Source organism: Salmo salar, chromosome ssa26, assembly GCF_905237065.1.
Source record: "Salmo salar chromosome ssa26, Ssal_v3.1, whole genome shotgun sequence".
Taxonomy (NCBI): Eukaryota; Metazoa; Chordata; class Actinopteri; order Salmoniformes; family Salmonidae; genus Salmo; species Salmo salar.
Window position 1 is genome coordinate 27,491,417 of NC_059467.1, and position 22,411 is coordinate 27,513,827.

Below are 22,411 nucleotides of genomic sequence, written 5' to 3' on the forward strand. Positions count from 1 at the left end.
TTGGTATAGTGTACACTTAGTGCCTTATTAATTTATATGCCAAAGAGGTTAAATCAGGTAATTAACTCGGCCAACCAACATTGAAGATGAAGGTGGCATAAATCTACTGTTAAGTGCAACTAAATGGCTTAATGCGCACTTAAAACCATGTTCATACATTTAATTCCATTTTACACCACTTCCCTGATCCATTCAATGCACTGGTGATAATTATTCTGCTAATCTCATTTCTAAATGTTGACAAGCAGGCCCTCTGTACCCTGCAACTAACCAAGCTCATCATACAGTGCCTTCAGAAAGTATTCGCAACCCTTGACTTATTCCACATTTAGTTGTATTACTGTCACGTCCTGACCAGTATAAGGGGTTATTTGTCATTGTAGTTTGGTCAGGGCGTGGCAGGGGGTGTTTGTTTTGTGTGTTTCGGTGTTTTTGGTGTAGGTTCTATGTTTTCTATTTCTATGTTTAAATCTAGTTTTCTATTTCTATGTTGGGTTTTTGGTAGGACCTCCAATTAGGGGCAGCTGGTTGTCGTTGCCTCTAATTGGAGGCCATATTTAGTTGAGGTTTGTTTCACTTGTGTTTTGTGGGTGGTTATTTTCTGTATAGCCTGGGAACCTTATGGAACTGTTTTTCATCTTTTGTTTAAGTGTTTTCTTTAAATAAATTAAGAAGATGAGCACTTTACCCGCTGCGCCTTGGTCCAATCCTTATGACGCCTATGACAATTACAGCCTGAATTTAAAATGGAATACATTTTGATTCTTTGGCTCTGGCCTACACACAATACCCAATAATGTCAAAGTGGAAATATATTTTTTTATTTTCTTTTACAAATTAAGAAAAAATGAAAAGCTGAATTGTCTTTAGTCCATAAGTATTCAAACACTTTGTTATGGCAAGTCACATAATAAATTGCATGGACTATGTATGCAATAATAGTGTTTAACATGATTTTTGAATGACTACCTTATCTCTGTACAACCACACATCTGTAAGGTCTCTCAGTCGAGCAGTGAATTTCAAACACAAATTCAACCAAATAGACCAGGGAGGTTTTCCATTGCCTCGCAACGAAGGGCACCTATTGCTAGATGGGTTAAAATAAAAAGTAGACATTAAATATCCCTTTGAGCATGGTGAAGTTATTAAGTACACTTTGGATGGTGTATCAATACACCCATTCACTACAAAGATACAGGTGTCCTTCCTAACTCAGTTGCCAGAGAGGAAGGAAACCACTCAGGGTTTTCACCATGAAGCCAATGGTGACTTTAAAACAGTTACAGAGTTGAATGGCTGTTATAGGAGAAAACTGAGGATGGATCAACAACATTGTAGTTACTCCACAATAATAACCTGATTGACAGAGTGAAAAGAAGGAAGCTTGTACAGAATAAAATATTCCAAATCATGCATCCTGTTTGCAACAAGGCACTAAAGTAATAGTGCAAAAAATGTGGCAAAGCAAAAAATGTGGCAAAGCAATTAACTTTTTGTCCTGAATTCAAAGTGTTATGTTTGGGACAAATCCAATACAACACATTACTCTGTACCACTCTCCATATTTTCAAGCATAGTGGTGGCTGCATCATTTTATGGGTATGCTTGTAATCGTTAAGGACTGGGGAGTATTTCAGGATAAAAAGAAACAGAATGGAGCTAAGCACAGGCAAAATCCTAGAGGAAACCTGGTTCAGTCTGCTTTCCCCCAGACACTGGGAGTTTAATTCACCTTCCAGCAGGACAATAACCTAAAACACAAGGCCAAATCTACACTGGAATTCCTTACCAAGAAGATAGTGAATGTTCCTGAGTGGCCGAGTTACAGTTTTGACTAAAATCTACTTGAAAATCTATGGTAAGACCTGAAAATGGTTGTCTAGCAATGATCAACAACCAATTTGACAGAGCTTGATGAATTTTGAAAAGAAAAATGGGCAAATTTTGTCCAATCCAGGTGTGGAAAGCTCTTAGAGACTGAGCCAGAAAGACTTACTTTAATCGCTGCCAACAGTGCCTCTACAAGGTATTGACTCAGTGGTGTGAATACTTATGTAAGATATTATGAGATATTTTAGCAAAATTTTGCGCCAAAAAATACATTCACTTTGTTATAATGGGATATTGTGTGTAGATGGGTAAAAAAAAAAAGAATACTTAATCCATTTTGAATTTAGGCTGTAACACAACATGTGGAATAAGTCAAGGGGTATGAATACTTTCTGAAGGCACTGTAAGCTTGTAGAAAAATGCCTGAGCCAGGCTGGTTCACTAATGAAGAATTTGCACATTCTGGCCGTATCACAATCACAGCCATTGGCAGTCCACATTTGTTCATAACAAGATCATATTGTATGCATGAGACTATTTATGATCTGTGACCAGGAGAGAATGGCCACTTACAGTAGGGAGAAAAAAAACTGTTTCGTAAAAAACTCATTAGTAGTGACTGCACTAAGAAAAAAGAATAACAGAAAAAGGATTTCCAAGAGTTCAGGGACTGCTCATGGTGAAAAAGTATTTGTAAAGCCTTTGTAAAAAAAATTCTCTGTAGTTTTAGTCTTTTGGTGACTTCCTCTTTCATGTATTTTTTTGTTGCCTTTTTTGTCTTTATTGGTCTCATTAATGTCAAAAGTTGACATACTCCAAATGATATTGCAGATTCCTTATAGTTCAGTAGCGATGAATCATGAGATCTAGATGGATGGACGTCTTGTTGTGAGGCTCTGTGGGATCCCTGGAAAGGGCACAGTGCACAGGAGGTTGGTGGCATCTTAATTGGGGAGGACAGGCTCGTGGTAACTGCTGGAGTGGAATAAGTGGAATTGTATCAAATACATAAACACATGGTTTCCATGTGTTTGATGCCATTCCATTTGCTCCGTTCCAGCCATTATTATGAGCCATCCTCCCCTCAGCAGCCTCCACTGGCACAATGGTATTGGTGGTGGCCTGCTCCAGACATCAGCTTGAGCCCCAGAGTGCATTAGACAGCCATTGAAATTGTGCTCTTAGAAAGAGAAAGGAACAGGCCTAAGTGCTTTAAAGCAGCCCAGTAGTGCTTTTAACATCACTTTACGTGGTGCCTCCGTGGATTCTGTGGGCTTTTTCATCATCATGGATCGGATGTTCCTTCTCTGACGCCCCAGTATAACCCTCACTAACCCCAGCCCAATACCACACACAGCAAGTCTATATACAGTAGTACTGTATGAACAGGCAGGTCATCCGTGAAACAAGTCAGTATTTGACGTCCATCCATGTCTGAGGACGTCGGGAGATGAAGTGGAAACCGACCACTCGGGGAAACAGTGAGCGTTGTTACCTTCAAGTAGGTTTCACTTTTGCTGAACCGGGTGTTCTGGATGAGGATGTTGGATGGGCGTAAGCATCTGCCACTGATTCCAAAGGGCCAAAGTTTGCAAGTTCAAATCTAGCGACAAAAAGTTGTTTTTGAGATTTTTGTTTTAAGCCTTTCCCAAACCGTAACCCTTAACCATTCGGAGTTAGTGCCTAACCTTAATATTGTGTAGTTAATGCCTAAACTTAACCTTAAACACTTTGAAATTTGACGTTTCCAACAACTTCAGAATTTGATGTTTGAAAAACATGGATGAACGTCTAATTCTGAAGGGAGACTGTGAAAGCCAGTTGGTATGAAAACCTGACCATAGCATAACACAGGTACTATAGGGAGAGCTTCATTCATAGCATCTTTCAGATTACTTTCTGATGTGGCATGCTGGAAAAAACTAATAGAGGTGGAGAGAGGACCGGATGTATTCACATGGACTAAGAGTCAGAGGAGTAAATTGAGCCAAAGGGGTAAGTTGAGCCACCCTTGTTTCTAGGAAACCCTACACAAAATGCATAATTTGAGTCTGGAGTCTTTCATTGAGTCTCTGAAGAAAGAACCCACATGGAAAAAGTGGTAAGAAAGTTAGGTCCAAAAAACTGATTTTTCACCAAGTCAAATTAATTTCTTGTGTTAGAGGCTTCATGATACTTGTATCTAAACCAATGTAGATCATTTTAAGTTTGTTCTATAATTCAGTTGGGTCTCTATAAGCTCAAATATTAGGTCCTAAACCTAGCATGAAAGTGCATCCTTATAGCTGTCTTGGCTAATATAGTCAAAATGTTTGCCTTTGGGTAAATTGAGCCAATGGTGGAGCTAATGGCAAGTTGAGCAATTTGAAGTGCTTTCTTCCCAGGTGTAATCCAAGGCATTATTGCTGGGATATGAGGTAACAACAGGGACTGGCCTATGTTAAACATGTTTAAAAAAGTACAAAGTGTTTGTGAGGTGTTAAACCTGTGTTAAAATCATAGACATTAAAACCAGTAAATACTGATAGCGCTGACGTCATCCACCTATTCCTATACAAAACTCCATCGGCGCATGAAGTCTGAATTTTTGTTAATGTGAAGAGCGCCACATTGCTGAATGTGGCTGAATGGCACCAAAAAATCACTAAGGATCATGGTGAAAGTGGCCTGTAACTAGCAGAGGATCATGGTCAATGTAGTCGTCAAACAGAGCCTCCTTATAGCCTGCCAGCCTGTGATTGGTCTGTGTCAGCATGTGGTCCTGTGTGATGACAAATGTAGTAGTCAGAATGGATCACTATTTAATTAAATATCTCGATTTGTAGCGAACATTAAAATAACTAAATCGAACTTGATCATAATGAACAAATTTTAGAGCCCAAAACGTCCGTCTAAAATGTTTTGTTTGGCTGTTCTGGCAATCGTAATTTACATAGGCTTTCTAGAGCAGACAAGGGCTTTTGGCACCGCTATGTTGCTATGCAGGAACTGCCCAGCAGAGCTAGTCACTTTACGCTCCAGACCGAACACTGGGGGCCTGGTTGAAATATGCTTAAAATTATCAAAAGACAAAAAAAATGATGATTGTGTTGAAATTGTGTTTGGGAAATATGGTTTTAAAAGGTAGTGGTAATATTTCATTCAGTACAGAAATGTATAGGCGGATTAACTTACTCTGTCCACTTTTTTTGGACAAGCTATGTTTTCAAAACTAATGTTTACATGAATTCTGATTATCTCCAGGGATACACAACATCCTGAAATATATGTAGATATTTTTGTTAGAAAGAATACTATATTTCCCATTACGGAGGGATGCTGAATGTAAAAATGGCTCAACTTACCCCACTCTCCACTACTGCATTTATATACCACATATTAGGCTTAGTAGTTTCCCCTGATCAGAGGGAATGTGATAAGGTGATATTATGCAGATGCAACACCCAGATCTGTAGCAGGCAGGCAGGGAGAGGCAGCACTGGCGGTGGCTGCTGCAGTGCGGTATGAATGTCTTCCCTTTGGCACCAAACACGTGTTGCTCCACCAGCCGCCTCCACACAGATACACACCCACCAGAGATGGGCCTAGCCTAGTAGTCCACTAGCAGTTACAGATAGAGGGGGGGGCTCTCTGCTGCCTTGGCTTTGAAACGTCTCCAGGACTCCTTTGATACTGACGTTTAAACATTCAATTTCAGTTGGAATTGAATTATTTCTGAAGTGTTGATAATGTATTTCAAATCAAGTTGTAGGCTGTACACCCCATCATGTATGAATAGAATACAGTCCTTGTCTTTGGTTAAAAAAATATAAAAAAAAATAATAATAATAATCTTCTGTCCCGCTAAAAATCCTGAACTATGCTGGGATTTTAAAATTCCACTCAACCAAGAGTCCTTCAGCTGTTTCTCATTCACTGTGGTATTTCCACATCATTTGATGAGACCCTATTGTGTGTTGCTGTTTTATGGTATGAAGTCTGTTATTAACTATTTGCTACACATGCCTACTTAACTTTTGCAGTTATTTCTGCCATGGATAATGAATTATGGTTGGATCTTGAGGGATTTTTAACATCATTGGAAACACTGCTGTATGCTTCACAATTTGATGTTTGATGTTCTGTTGGGAGGATTTGAATCATAATCTCCACGGTTAATTTTAGCCAATTATACAATGTTACATTATTACGATGTGCATCAGTGTATGAAATAAGATGGGAAATAGATTGAAAACCTAAAGATTTAATCCACTAATTTCAATCCACCCTCAGTGGAAATTGTGTATTAGTATTAACAGTCATCATCATTAGTTCTGATGAAGGCAGTGAACTGCACCATTCCACCTCTTCAATGGAAGAATCTCTCATCAAACTATCTTTCCTGACTTCAAACACCAGACTTTGTAGGAAACAGCAATAACGAACACCCTGTTAATTTTTGACTGCATAGCCCTAACTTCTATCAATGGCCAATGTTATGGTACAACCAGACCCCCATTGTAGTCAAAAAGTACAATACTATGACAGTAGTCTTAAGAAGTAGTGTCTTAACTTTTAACATCTCTGACTTGTATCTGAAGTCAACTAAATTATAAGTGACCAAAGATACATAACTGGAAGGGTATTTCAGCAAGTGATATAAGCTGAAATCAATATTTAATGTTCATTTTCACTGTGTGTTCTGATCCGGAACTCTAGAAAATTGGTTGCCTCGCACCTTGCCGACCCAGCCAGATATTGGAGCTAAATATATGGCTGGAGGACAAGTGAAGTCACAACTCATCACTTTATACTTCTCCCTCTCAGCCAGAGAGACAGATCATCCTATGGCCCTGACACAAACATGAATCCTCCTGAGCCAAATTAAGCCATCTAAAGCAGACCAGACTGCCTACTCCTAAGCAAGGTGCACTATCTGAACCAGATACCAATCGCCACATCAACTGTTGCTACTTTTCATTCTTTTAGAGGCCACTACAAAACAATAAATACATTTTGGTTTCTCAGACTTCCCAAGAATAAGACTAGTCCTCGACTAACATTCATTCTCAATGGAGACTTTTCATTGAAAATATATCTTAGTCCAGGACTAGGTGTACTCTGGGTCTGGGAAACCAGCCCAAGAAGACTAACAAAAACAATTATATTACAGTTGACACAGGAAATATACATTTTCACTCTAACGTCGTCACATGAAGTTCAGTGAATTAAACTTAATTGAATTTATCCTTCTACTCCCCTGACATAGCAGCTAGTCATGATACCCTAGCTAGAGGTTGTCCACCCAATATTGTGAGTCAGTCAGGTGTATCTAATTCTTTCCCAGCCTCCACATGCCCTCAGCCCTCACTATCGCCTTAATGCTCTCTTCTCCAGACTGCAGAGCACTGGAGCACTCAGCCAGGGGATTGGTTAGCCCACACTCTGCTCGGCTCTGCCATGTCTGCCCCCACATCTATTGATCAGGACCTGACTCCTGCACCGCTAGTAGCACTGTGTGGTGTGCCCTCACTGGAAATCTCAAATGAGCCGCTACACAGATACATTCATCTTCATCAGAGTGCAGCAGCATATTTGGATGGTTCAGGAGAAGCCTTGTAATACAGAGAAAGCAGTAGATTCAGTTGTTGTGGTTGGCCCTATCTACAGTACTTCGCAGAGTGGAGCAATATCACACAAATTGCATTATTATATATTATAAATTGGGTGGTTTGAGCCCTGAATGCTGCTAGGTTGACAGCCGTGGTACATCAAACCGTATACCAAGGGTATGACAAAAACGTTTTTTTTTACTGCTCTAGTTACGTTGATAGCCAGTTTATAATAGCAATAAGGCACCTTAGGGGTTTGTGCTATATGGCCAATATAGGCACAACGCAACGCGGGGTGCCTGGATACTGCCCTTAGCCGTGGTATATTGGCCATATACCACACCCCCTCGTGCCTTATTGCTTAAATATACACTCAGTGGCCAGTCAGCAGTGGCCGTGGCTTGCTATATAAAGCAGGCAGACAAGCATTGAGGCATTCAGTTACTGTTCGATTGAACGTTAGAAGGGGCAAAATGAGTGACCTGAGCAACTGTGAGTGTGGCTCCAGTACCTCAGAAACGGCCGGCCTCCTGGGCTTTTCATGCACGACAGTGTCTAGGGTTCACTGAGAATGGTGCAACCAACAAAAACATCCAGTCAGTGGTAGTCCTGTGAGCGAACAAAAATTAAGTTTATGAGAGAGGTCGAAGGAAAATGGCAAGAATCGTGAAAGCTAACAGGCGGGCCACAAAGAGACAAATAACAGCGCAGTACAACAGTGGTGTGCGGAACGGCAACTCAGAAGGCACAACTTGTCGGTCCTTGTCACAGATGGGCTATTGCCGGGTTCCACTCTTATCAGCTAAAAACAAGAAGAAGCAGTTTCAGTGGACACGCGATCACAAACACTGGACAATTGAAGAGCGGAACCCCACTTCCTGTTGCGTCATGCTGATGACAGAGTCAGGATTTGGCGTAAGGGTAGGCCATTAGAATTTGCAGCAACATGATGACGATTCAGAATTCATGTATATCATTAAAGAACTGAGCAGATAAAACAGTTTTGATAATTGACTAAATTATTCAAAATCTCCTGTATGAAAAACAAGGCCTTGAAGCACTATACTGTAGCTAGCTACATATTTAGGTTTGAGTCATCTCTGCTGTAGGCCTATTTCCAGGGTGCTTCAGCTCCACAGGATACACTTACCCATAATTCTAATTTTACCGCCCTGAGCTGTGACGTTGTTATAGATACAAACCACTCAGTGCAGCAGGCTGAGGGCTGTGACCCCAGGTGACATTGAAGATGCAAACACCTCTATTTCTAATGTGTCTGGTGTAGATGTCAATAGCCCAGAATTATATAGTGTGTCAGACCGCTCAGATGTAAAATGTTGGATTTACTCTTGCCAGTGTTATTCATTAAACTGTTGCTCATCCCAATTTATCATAATCAATCGGAGGACGGCTGGGCCAGCAGAGGTAATTTACAGCTAAGAGTTATGTCGTAGCTGAGTCAGTAATAAGTTAGAGCAGGATTATGTAAAGTGATATTAGATCCTGAGCCAGGGCCAGAGGTTATGTCACAGATTAATTAATCATTCAATAGAATAGATCCATACTGAACTTGTACAATTATTGGTCAACAGGTTAACTCTGGCTTGATAAGTGAAAAGTAGTTTCATGTGGACAATCTCTGAGGGATACTAGTTTTTTTCAGAGGTTATGTCTTCACGACAATGTCACATTTGTGTCACCGCGTAGACGTAGAGTACAGTAAAGTACAGTAGAGTAAAGTAGAGTAGAGTAAAGTAGAGTAGAGTAAAGTAGAGTAGAGTACAGTACAGTAGAGTACAGTAGAGTAGAGTACAGTATAAGCTACAGTACAGTAGAGTATAGTAGAGTAAAGTAGACTACAGTACAGTACAGTACAGTGCAGTAGAGCACAGTATAAGCTATAGTAAAGTATAGTACAGTATACGGTAGAGTACAGTAGAGTATAGTGGCAGTCATTATTTAAAAATAAGTTTAATAAGTTAATACGTTTTTATGTACAGTAGTTTCATGTGGACAATCTCTGAGGGATACTTGTTTTTGTCTTCACTACAATGTCACATTTGTGTCACCGCATAGACATAGAGTACAGTACAGTACACAGTAGAGTCCAGTAGAGTAAAGTAGGGTATATAGTAGAGTGTAGTAGAGTACACTGTGACCAACCCACAACCCCTGACCTGCTACAGTCATGTAACTTATGTAAAGTATCTCTCCTCAAATTACAACAACTATTTGAACACTTATCACGTTCAAGGTTAGGAAAATGTATAATATTTGCAGCCATGTTATTGTAACTGTATTGTATTGGCAGTGGCAGTCATCATTTAAAAAGCCCCCCACCCCCCCACCCCCCACCCCTCCGCCACCTCCCAGACCTAACAGTATTGATTTTGACTGATACCAGACGCCTCAGTAGGAGGAGTGATGAGCAGAGAGGAGCGTATTGATAAACGCACCATAAAGGTCTTATCTGTCTCTTGGTCAGGGGATTGTGTCAAGGCTCCTACAGTAAATGCCAGCATCCATCAGAATCAAGTTGACCAGCAGACTGCATGTTCATTAACACGCGTTAAAGCAGACAAGGACTCTCCACTGAGGTGTTGTGCAATGATCCTATGGACTTTGAGATAAGATATTGAGAGAAGCTTCTTGTCCGTTTCAATACTAATTACAACTCAGCTGCAAATATTGAAATTAGTCTACGAGGTACAAATGATCTATTTTGTTCAACAACTAGGTTTTTTGTAAAAATTCGATGAATCTGTGCATCAGCTTCAGCAAATTACCAAGTGCAGGCTAAATTTACATGGGACTAGTTAGTGTCATTTTCTAGTAAAAAATAAGTCTAAACCTGCTAGGCTATGGTATCATTGGAATGTCATTCATCTTTTCAAAATACCTGGCAATGAAAATGTAGAGCACAGATCAGATCTGCTCATCAATACATTTCTCTTATCTGACTCATTGATTGTGAAAAAGAGCCATTATTGGTATTATCATTAGTGTGCTGATGTGCTGCTGATATCCCCAGTAAGCGATCCGTAGTCTCCTTTATGATCACACACACACACACACACACACACACACACACACACACACACACACACACACACACACACACACGCACACACACACGCACACACACGCGCACACACGCACACACGCACACACACACACGCACACACGCACACACACACACACACACACACACACACACACACACACACACACACACACACACACACACACACACACACACACACACTGAAATGTGCTTGTGGTACAGTGGACTAGATGGCATGGTTTAGAGTAGACTGTTAGTTTGGCCAAAATGATGGCTTTGGATCACATTTCTTGGGCATAATAAACTGTGGAATCTGCCAACAAAGCTGTGTGAGTTTGCTTGCTGTCTTGAACCAGCAGAGGGGGATGTGCTGCTCTTGTAAGGATGAAGATCTCAGCTCTATTGATAATCTCTGCATGGTTTCTACCACACCCTGAGATTCAGCCTTGATATAGTTTTCCTTTAGACAACGTACTGGATACATGAACAATGAAATTATAAAGTGGTGTTTATTTTACTCATTCACACTTCCTGGCTCATTCAAGGAAAATCATTTTGATTGGATTTCATCTGATTCAGTGAAATAGTCATACTAGATGTATTTAGCTATACTAGATGACAGATATTGTGATACTTTGCTGTAAATTCACATCAATCTGTTTCTCCTCGATGACAGCAAAACACAGAAAATTTCAATTTTTCTCTACTGTGCGGATTAATGATTAATCAGGTGCCTGTTTCTTTTGGCAGGCAACACTGCAAACCATACTGCCTGTGAAGGTCCTATTAATAAGGATGGTTTCCCCCTTTAGCTAGTGCCCACACTATCAGGATTGTTTACATTCTGGAAGCTGCACTAAAAACAGGTAGAAAACCCCCTTCTGCCAGCCGAGCTTCATGAAGTAGCCTGGAAATGAATTATGTAGATCCAGTGGCTTTTGATTTTCACCCTGCAAGGCTTTCCTTTCCATTTTTTGATTAAACCTTTTTTTCTCTGTCAGTGTGTCCCTTTGAGAGAATGAAGGTACAAATGTCTTTGGTTTGAGAATGGAGAGCATGCTCTGCATACAGTACTGTGCAGGTTCTACTAGCTCTCCTAGCTCATGGGCCATGCCATGTGCACTTTTTAAATAGAGGGTGAGCTGGACAGTCTATTGTGGATGGCCTAAGATAGGGAAAGGCAACTGGGGGGGGGGGGGGGCAACAAAATGTAGCTTAGGGCCCCCAAAGGGCTAGTGCCGGCTTTGACTGCATGTGTGGGTATGGATGTGGGTACTCAATTGTTCTACATGGGCTCCATGGCGGGGGTGACAGATGAAGGCCTCCACTTTGATGGCACCCCACTGACAGGACCATACACGGGGGCTCTTGAGTCTTGAATCCATGCCAGGCATGCTGCTGAATACAGATTAAGTTATTGTATATGCATGAGTTAAGGTAAAGCAAGGTTACTGTACAGTATATACAGTATATGTATTCTGTGTCATACAGCATTTGTAATATTTATTTAAAAAGTACCCTCTTTCTCTCTCTCTCTCTCTCTCTCTCTCTCTCTCTCTCTCTCACACACACACACACACACACACACACACACACACACACACACACACACACACACACACACACACACACACACACACACACACACACACACACACACACTACCTTGCAGATGAGATGAGCAGGCAGGAAGCCATCCATTGATGCTATGGACATTATAAGAGAAAATGTTATTGTCCTGAGGTCATTATTGAATAAAGTGTGCCCTTCTCACATCACATCATTTATGGAGGGCAATGTATCAATAAACGTCAGCTCATCTGTCCCCCTGGTAGCTGAAACCATCTGTCTTGTGCCTGTCTGGGATGAGGTCTATGATGGACACCTAGAGACAACATAATCACATTTTCAGCAAAGCTGGCTGGGCTGATACACTTTTTGGTGTGGGGCCAAAGTCTCCATTCAGAACCATACAACTTCCCTTATGGCTTTTATTACCACATTCTCTATTGAACTATATGTGCGTTAGGCTACAGTCGAGTGCGGCATGTCTCTATCCATTCCCGACTGATTTCCCTTCTACAATTATGTAGATTGTCAAATTACCTTGGGAATGGAAAGATGTCTCAATTCAGGAAACATAGCATATCACTTTGGTTTTTCACTGTAATTAAATATACATTGTAATTTAAAAAACGATTACAGTGCGTAGTCCTAAACATACAGTGCAAGCACCATATTAAAAAAAATGTTTTACTTCCTAACTATTCTGTCGCGCTTGTCTCTGTCGCGTGGTAGCCGGCATTATTTCACTTCGCACGATATCTGCGGTTAACAGCATAAGGCGGACACCTGACAGTTATAGCGACTTCGCGCTAGACAGATAAAATTGGATTCGATACAGTGATTCCCTGGCATTGGGGGCATCGACTCGTGTTCAGGTAAACTGGAAACAATCGCTCCCAGTTACTGATTTATTCTATAATAAGGGCGCGCACTGGTTCGGTGACTGTATGCTACTGTAGTCATTTTCATATTTTTTCTCGCTTCAAATCCAAAAGATGAAAATACATTTTGCATTGAAAATATAAGATGTAGTGTTGTTTATTCTTCAGTTTTTCAACGACATTACTGTTATTGCAGCGGTTGCCTGGAGGAAAGAAGAGATACCTCTCCTTGGAGACTTCCCGGGATGCAAAACTCAAGCGCAAGACACAAGAATGGAGCGCAATACTGCTGCTGTCTGATTGGCGAACCGTCCATCGCTTCATCTTTTCACATTAGTTCTACTCGACGAAGCTCTAACCAGGTCTATTGCAACCAGGACTCGACCACGAGACATCTAACTTATAGAGACAGTAGGCTAACATTTGTCTCGGGTTTGTTTATTCGGAAAAGCCTATTATTTAAGAAATAGGCGGACGCCTTTTCCGTGGTGCTGAAGATAGGAGGACTTGGCTGATCTACGAGTGAGGAGAATCAGTACACGAGCCCACACTTTCCGCCCTGTCTTGTCAGCTTTATGATATCAGGTCCATTCGCTAAGGTAAATTTATTCCCATACGTATCTAGATAATGTTTTTGTCATGTGAGTTACGTCATAAAACATATCTAGGCCAACTGTCTTCAATCGAATGGTAGGCTGGGTTGACATCTCACCTGTATTTAGCCAGTTAAGTTTTTGTGTTCTTGTACATGGACATGTTTTGTCTATACAGAACCTCGTTACACATCATATTGATAGGCTACATTAATACATTGAGCCTGTTTAGTTTTTATTTAACTATAACAGCTTCATTAGCATATCTTTGCTTGATGTGTTTATTGTCTCACTGTCTTATACGGTTTCCAATAGATACCACAGCCACAAAGTCAAATTGGCAATATCGTAAAAATTAAAGAAAAACAAAATGTGCTTTTTGGTCTTAATTTAAGGTTAGGGTTAGGCATAAGGTTAGCAGTATGGTTAAGGTTAGGGTTAGGTTTAAAGAATATACATTGTAGAAATAGGGGGGGTTCAGGACTTTGTGGCTGTGTTAACTAGTGAAGACCGTCTCTACAGGTGACAATTGGGCAACTGTATATATATATATATATATATATATATATATATATATATATTGTTAATACAATTGTTTTTGTACAGTAAGCCTATCTCCTAGCCTACTTTTGTGCGATAAACGTTTTCCTACACATTTCTGTGGTCTTGCCTTTGCTCATAGGAATCAAACAGTGGATTGCAATAACCTATAGGTTTCATCAGCACATTTTAGAGGTGACATAATACCAATAGCCTAGTTACAGTGGATAGATGTGTTTGTTGAAGAAATGATTATGCTGCTCTCCTCTGGTATCCATTATACAGCACCATATATTGATATTGTACCTTGCCATTATGCGCATTAGTCAAGCAAATAGTATTCTTCTGCTCCTCTTTTCCCCGGTTCTCCTCTCCCAAAGTTTGAACATAATGAATGCTGCCACTGTCTTTCCCTCATTTGGAGTCATGCCTAGTTGCTCCTTGCAGACTGCCATATCAAGCATGCATTATTCAATTTAAGTGGTCAGTGAATGAACTCAAATTGTGTTCATCCTAATTATACACTGAGTACATAGGGAAAGTATCCCATTATTCATACTGCGATTCACAAGTCTCATTTTAGAGCGGGCTAGGTAGACTGACTGCAAATATTTTCTGTGATAAATGCAGAGCATTCTTATTAGGTTTGGGATATTATTTTCACCTTGTTTTGTGAGATGGGAAATGGCATATATTACATTGATGTCTGTGTCTAACTCCACTTTCAACTGAACCATGATTCTGTTCAATTTCTCATTATTACCAGATGCGCTGAGGCAGACAGAAATCGGAGAATAAATACACTCCCCAAGAAGGTACAATAACTAAAAACTGTCATTAAAAACAAACACGAGCAAATCTCCAACAGCACCTGCTGCATGCATGGTAAAGACAAGAATGTGAGTGACAGCAAGGTGTGGTTATGCGCCTGCGTTACAGAATCCAAGGGACAATAGAGTTGGGAGGATCAGCTTTATATTGTGGATTTGTGTAGGTTAAAGTGCCTGTGTGGATAACAGACGTGGATGTCGTATAGAAAGTTTTGTGTAGGCTTCATTTACTATTGCAGTTTGTATCTGACCTACAGTAGATGTGGCTCAGAGATGCCCTATGGAGCTGACCCAGAGGGTGTGTTGGATTATAAAGGCGATGGTTGCAAGGATCAGGTGTCAGTATTATCTGCAGTGCAAACTGCAAACCCTTAAATAGGCCTACATCACTTTATACTTTATGACAAAGAGTGAGTGAGTTCAGCATAATGGCTTCCATTTGTTCTCCCCTCCTTGCTTCCAAAAACATGTTACGTTTTGTGCCAAAAAAAGAAGCTCTTGGTAATTGATGACGAAGGTCAGTGATCCGTTCTTTGGCCAGTTCATGTTTTTCTCCTACAAATCTACTGCTAGGTGCTCTGCTGAACAAAATAGAAAAATATTGGGGAAAAGAACACACAAGATTGCTGTGTTTACTAGGTCTGGTGTTTACTAGCTCTGAAAAAGTGACCCAGTCTATAAGCATGGGTATGACACATTGGGGAAGATGTAATTTACAGATCAATGGAATAAATGATTATAATAATCTGTTAAAATACTCCAGCTCTTACTGATCCCTGATAGACACAGTGTTTTCAATGGCTTTTTGAGGACCTCAGCTGTCTGCCGTCATTGGGGTCCTATTGGGCATCAATATTTAGGTCTCTGTGAAGCCTCTCTGTACATTTGCTGATTATAGAAAAATGATGTGCAATATTTGTGCAGTATTGTGCAACTTATTTTTTTTGTAAGAGGAAATTAGTATGTCAATCATGTTAAAATGGCCCCCAACCCCTTTTCACTTGGTGCCAGAGAATGCAGGTGCTGTCCAACGAGAGAATAAGGCCCCCTTTGAGGTGGTGTCCATGTGACTGAATGCAATGGCTTCTGTCAGCGGCCAGGGTCATTGGACACAGCAGAGCTTTGACGCATACAAAATGTGCTTGAAGATGCTGTGCTCATACTGAGGCTGGCAGAGGCCCAGTGGAGCTGGGACATAGCACTCCAGATGGCTCTGCAGTGACCAACGGCTCCTCGGAACGGATGAAGAGCGCAGTCCAAGCCCAGCTGGAAGCTAGGGATGCCTTACGCGGGTGTGAGTGAGTGTACTTGTGTGCAGGACCGGCGTTATGGGCGAGCCTTAGGGGGCCCACCCTACCATACCTCCTTGCCCATCCAAATAAAATATTTAAATATTGATTTATTTGTCTGAGACGCGCTGACAGAAAGATGCATCAATTTCAGATAAAGCATCTGAGTGAGAGAAACAGAGACCCCCTGTCTCAATATGTCTAGACCATGTACAGTATCTGATTCTGTCTGGACCAAAAGAGTATGGAATGTCATACCATTTCTGTCCAGACAGCATCAGATATATGGGCTAAATATAATAAGACAGAGGGGCGCTGTTTTGCTCACTCGGATGCTTTCTTCGGTCAGAGAGTTTTCAGCAGAGAGGAAGAGGCAAAGAGGGCTGACAATCTCCAAAATCAGGCCAGAATAGGCCTAATGCATTTCTATTGGCATAATAAGCAGACCTAAGCTTGTCACCTGCCTTCCCGCCTTTGGGACAACGACTCCCGTTGTTAGGGCAGAGAGATGAGCATCTCGTCATTATATATAGATCTCTGGTTTCACCCTCTTGCGAATTGGAAAGGCAAGTTGGCGGGTCCACAGTGCACTGTTAGGATGCTGGCTTCCCTTAAAGTAAATTGATGTTTTGCCAAAATTTTATAATTACTCTTGTCTAAATAAAAACATTCAAAATACTTCACCAGATAGCATGACTTAGCCACAGAGGATCATTAGCTTCTTTAAAAACATAGCTGTGTAGGTCATGCCTATTTGGGAAGGCCAGAATGTGCAATAATGTCGAGCTGATGAGTTGCGGCTGTCAGTGAAAAGCATCTAAAATATGCGTGAAGATAATGTGTCTTGAGTATTTTTGAATATGTTGCAAAAAGAAGGGGAGGGGTGTGCAGCGAAGATATGTCGTGTCTATCTTCAGAATGCACACACTCAGCTCTCCAGAATGCACTCAGCTGTCTCCCATCAATTCTTGCGCATTCATTGTTTCATTCTGTGAATTGTTTGCCCTTTGATTGCTTATTTTTTAAAATAAATTCCCCATTACATATGTCACCAGTAGGCCTAGTAAATGTACCGTTAATCCCCCCGTCATTTGGTTACATTAATTTCTGTTAATGCATGTATTAATTACAGTACAGTCATTTACCATTCTCATTCTCGGAATGGAAATGTTGTTTGCAGTGTTCATAACCTGCTACACTTGTGATAAACAAGTTTTGGTTTATTTCATAACCATTACGAGTTTTGTCAATCTTTTCATTGTCTTTTGTTTGAAGTGTTCCATGAGCAATGAGCATGAGTCTGGTTTCTCAGGAGCGCCTGAGCACACATAGAAGTAGGCCTACCTAACCTGCTGCGTGTAATTATAAGAAAGTGCCCATTAGGCAATGTCTGATTGTCTTAACTCACCACTTCCACCAGTAATAAGCTGAGCTTCTCAGTGATTTCCTTTCACCTCACACATCAAATCAAATCAAATTTTATTGGTCACATACACATGGTTAGCAGATGTTAATGCGAGTGTAGCGAAATGCTTGTGCTTCTAGTTCCGACAGTGCAGTAATATCTAACAAGTAATCAAACAATTTCACAACAACTACCTTATACACACAAATGTAAAGGGATGAATAAGAATATGTACATATAAATATATGGATGAGCGATGGCCGTGCAGCATAGGCAAGATGCAGTAGAATGCAGTACATGGTATAGAGTACAGTATATGCATATGAGATGAGTAATGTAGGGTATGTAAACATTATATAAAGTGGCATTGTTTAAAGTGACTAGTGATACATTTATTACATCTAATTATTAATTGTTAAAGTGGCTAGAAATTTGAGTCTGTATGTTGGCAGCAGCCACTCAATGTCAGTGATGGCTGTTTAACAGTCTGATGGCCTTGAGATTGTTTTTCAGTCTCTCAGTCCTAGCTTTAATGCACCTGTACTGACCTCGCCTTCTGGATGATAGCGGGGTGAACAGGCAGTGGCTCGGGTGGTTGTTGTCCTTGATGATCTTTTTGGCCTTCCTGTGATATCGGGTGATGTAGGTGTCCTGGAGGGTAGGTAGTTTGCCCCCGGTGATGCGTTGTGCAGACCGCACTACCCTTTGGAGAGCCTTACTGTTGTGGGTGGAGCTGTTGCCGTACCAGGCTGTGATACAGCCCGACAGGATGCTCTCGATTGTGCATCTGTTAAAGTTTGTGAGTGTTTACAGTGACAAACCAAATTTCTTCAGCCTCCTGAGGTTGAAGAGGCGCTGTTGCGCCTTCTTCATAATGCTGTCTGTGTGGGTGGACCATTTCAGTTTGTCCGTGATGTGTACGCCGAGGAACTTAAAACTTTCCACCCTCTCCACTACTGTCTTGTCGATGTGGATAGGGGGATGCTCCCTCTGCTGTTTCCTGAAGTCCACGATCATCTCCTTTGTTTTGTTGATGTTGAGTTAGAGGTTATTTTCCTGACACCACACTCCGAGGGCCCTCACCTCCTCCCTGTATGCCGTCTCGTCGTTGTTGGTAAACAAGCCTACCACTGTAGTGTCGTCTGCAAACTTGATGATTGAATTGGAGGCGTGCATGGCCACGCAGTCATGGGTGAACAGGGAGTACAGGAGAGGGCTGAGAACGCACCCTTGTGGGGCCCCAGTGTTGAGGATCAGCGGAGTGGAGATGTTGTTTCCTACCCTCACCACCTGGGGGTGGCCCGTCAGGAAGTCCAGGACCCAGTTGCACAGGGTCTCGAGCTTAATGACAAGTTTGTAGGTTACTATGGTGTTAAATGCTGAGCTGTATTTGATGAACAGCATTCTTACATAGGTATTCCTCTTGTCCAGATGGGTTAGGGCAGTGTGCAGTGTGATTGCAATTGCGTCGTCTGTGGACCTATTGGGGCAATAAGCAAATTGTATTTAAAAAATATTTCCAACACTCCCGGCCTCGATAATCACCAAGCCTCGGAATGAAAGAGCAAAATATCATGATCTGATGATCCCATATATCCAGTGGAAACGTAATAAAAATCAGCTGTTTTTCTCGAGCTCACTGGTGCGAGAAACTCTGAGGGCTCGGAATAGGCTAGTTGACACAATGTTGCAAGTTAGCTAGCAACAGCTTCTGGCCGGACCCAGTTGATGATTTGATACAATGTTGTACTTCACTAGCGATAGCTCAAGTCAAGACAGATAGAAATGAGGCAGAGTAGAGAGTTGAATGTGATTGAAAGAACCAGAATTTTCATCAGGAGATTTTGTACTGTTTTTATTTGTCAGCTTTAGGCTTATGTATTTTACTTAGTTGACAATGGAAGTTATAGTCCTACTGATACATTGGCATATGGGCTATCTCTGAGTTCTATGCGCTAATTTCTCTAGCTGCCAATGGGCCACAGCGTATCAATGTGTCCATATGGCAGAGGCTGGTGCTCTCCCCTTAGTTACATTATTACTTTATGATTAACCACGTGAAAATGATTTTGAAAAACGGAAAACTTAATTCTTGAAATAAAACTGTTCCTCGAAAACGCGTATGTAAAAAGGATCATAACTGTCACAAAGATGGATTGAAATGATAGGATAAATTGTAAGCATCCCCAAACTTGAAACTCAAGAGCTGCCTATGGGCTTTACTATAACACCCATAAAAAAATGGTGAACGCACAAGCGAGTGCACACATAGGAGGTCCCGTGAAAAAACGTGTCCGTCTATGGATATCCAAGGCCATCCACCCTGCTTGTGTGTGTTATAGAAAGAGAGAGAAAGAGAGAGTGTGTGCGTGTGTGGCCATGTGTGTGTGTTTGTCAGAGCAATTACTTATCACACCTGTTAGTCCCTTACGGAAAAAACATATGAATTTCACATGTGAACATGTGAAGTGTTCCACATTTTTTTTCTTCATGTGATCACATGATCTTACGTGAAGTTAATGTGATAACATGTGACAACATGTAAAGCAACATGTGATAACGTGAAACTACATGGGTTAACATGTGATCACGTGTTCCAAAAACACGTTTTCACATGATTTCACATGAAAAAATGTATGGGAAATCATGTATTTTTTCTGTAAGGGGTGACTCTGTCAGAATGGACATTAGAGACAATTCACTTACTTTACCCTTTGGTTTCCAAGCTGAATCTGCAGTTTTTGTTACTATAGGATTTAGAATAATATACAGTAGATCCTTATAGATGATCAGTTACTACCATGGGGATGTATTGAAGCCATGGTACTGTGTAGCTAGGTGACCCTGGACTGGGGGAGGGGGGTTTGGATCATTCTTGAGTCTGATTAAGGACAGTGATTCAGTGTGTAGGCAGTGGCTTGTGCGACATTACAAGATCTCTCTCTTTTTAAAGAAGAACCACCTGAGATCCCAAGGCGGAGCAGGAGCGCATGACGACAAACACACACAGTGGCTTCAAAGAGCTAACCTTCCTTTGCCGTTTCCATTTGGCAGGCCGCTAGAGAGCAGAGCGGGAGAGAGAGAGAGAAAAGAAGCCTGCTCTTTTCATTGCGCCACATCTGTTCCGTGAAGGAATAAGAGCATGATCTGCACTCTGATCACAATGAATTATTCCTCATCCGGCTATAAATATGTGCTCCCTTGAACACTGAGCCTCTTTCAATGCCAGGAATCTTCGCACTCCATACAACACAGCATCACCAGGCAACACCCATGGCCTTGTCAACTGGTTTGGAGCTGGAAAATCAGAGACACCAGTTGAGTTTACTGGGTACTTCCTGCAGTTGAATGACCAAAGTGCCCTCACATTCATGGGTGGAATGTTATTCATATTTTTCATCATTTCATAATTAATTAACATTATTATCATTTTTAAGCCAGAAATCTGGTGTTTCTATGTCAAACGTTTTTTGTTATATTTTAGTCTTCTGTGATGTATATAACGTGTAATATTGGGATGCAAACTGAAAATTGAATAACTTTCAACTCTCTATCTGACATGGCACGTCTTCTTTTTTTAAGCCCATAACTATGTGTGTGAGGTGTATACTTTTGTTTCAAAGTAGATTTGTTTAAGACTACCAAGAAACCCTGATTTAGCTCACTGCAGTAAAATGTTATTAAGGAAAGCTTGACTTCTGAATTAGACTACAGCTTGATAACCAAATAATCCAATGGGTTAATAATATTGCTGAGAAAACATAAATGGAATGTGCTTTTCTCCCTCTGCAAAATGTTTATTTACATTCTCCTGAAATCAACATGCCTACAATGCAATTTATACTACCATCATTAAAGGTGACTTATGGTTTGGTAGCTACATTTCAGGCTCTTAGTCATCAATGACTATTCATTTCTAGTCAATCCTATAGGAATAGCTTCACATTTAGCTTTAGATCAGATCTGTGTACCAAATGGCACCCTATTTGCTATATAGTGCACTACTTTTGACCATAGCCCTGGTCAAAAGAAGTGCACTATAAAGGGAATAGAGTGCCATTTGATGGCAGCCTGAGCCTGAGCCTTAAACAGGAAGTGGATGAATGTGATATTGGTCCATCACCTCTAATGGGAACAAAAGGTCACCCTTAATTATTCATTTGGGATGTCAAACAATCCTCAGCTGCTGTTATTTAGAGGAGGAGATCCATTGAATAATGCAGAAGGAGGATTCTCTTTCCTCCTCCAAAACCAGAGGCACCCACACTCGTTGGTTTGGCTGTTTTATAGTAGAGCCTTATCTTTATGCTAGAGCCCCCTGTCATTTTACACCGACCCGACCTTCACTGTCACTTCTGGTGAAACTTGGGACGGCATAGAAGGTGACATCTGACTCTTGTTGTTTTTCTACATATTCTAATGCCTGTTTATAGAGTGCTCCATGCAGGGAGAGAACGATAATGCATTAAAACAGCTGAATCATTATGGTTGTCTTCCCACTCCCCCTATCTGTTGTGGTAGACTACCCTTGTCAATTGCTTTTAAGCAGCTTTCTTAAGATGTAGGGGGTGCAGCTCAAGAAGCAAAAGGAGATATTAATGCTATTAAAGTACATTAAAGTGAAGAATGGTGTAATGTGAGTCGCTACCGTGGGAAGAATAGCTGGGAGGAAGCAGAGAGGATTCAGACGAGTGTGGGGGAGAGTCTGCAAATGTGCTCTTTGTTGGGCATGAGAGAGATAGAGAGAGGAGAGAAGCAGAGAGAGAGAGAGGAACAGGGAGAGAGGGGGGTGGATGTGGAGAGAGAGAGGCAGATAGAG

General features: G+C 41.1%; 1 protein-coding gene across 1 annotated transcript in view; it reads left to right on the top strand.

Annotated features, from left to right (window-relative positions):
* Positions 1-12,796: 12,796 nt before the first annotated feature.
* Positions 12,797-22,411, top strand: part of LOC106587564 (carbohydrate sulfotransferase 8) — a 204,608-nt gene continuing 194,993 nt past the window's right edge. The window contains exon 1 of the mRNA XM_014176072.2: positions 12,797-13,534. The gene's annotated coding sequence lies outside the window, so the exon portion shown is untranslated. The remainder of the gene's footprint in view (positions 13,535-22,411) is intronic.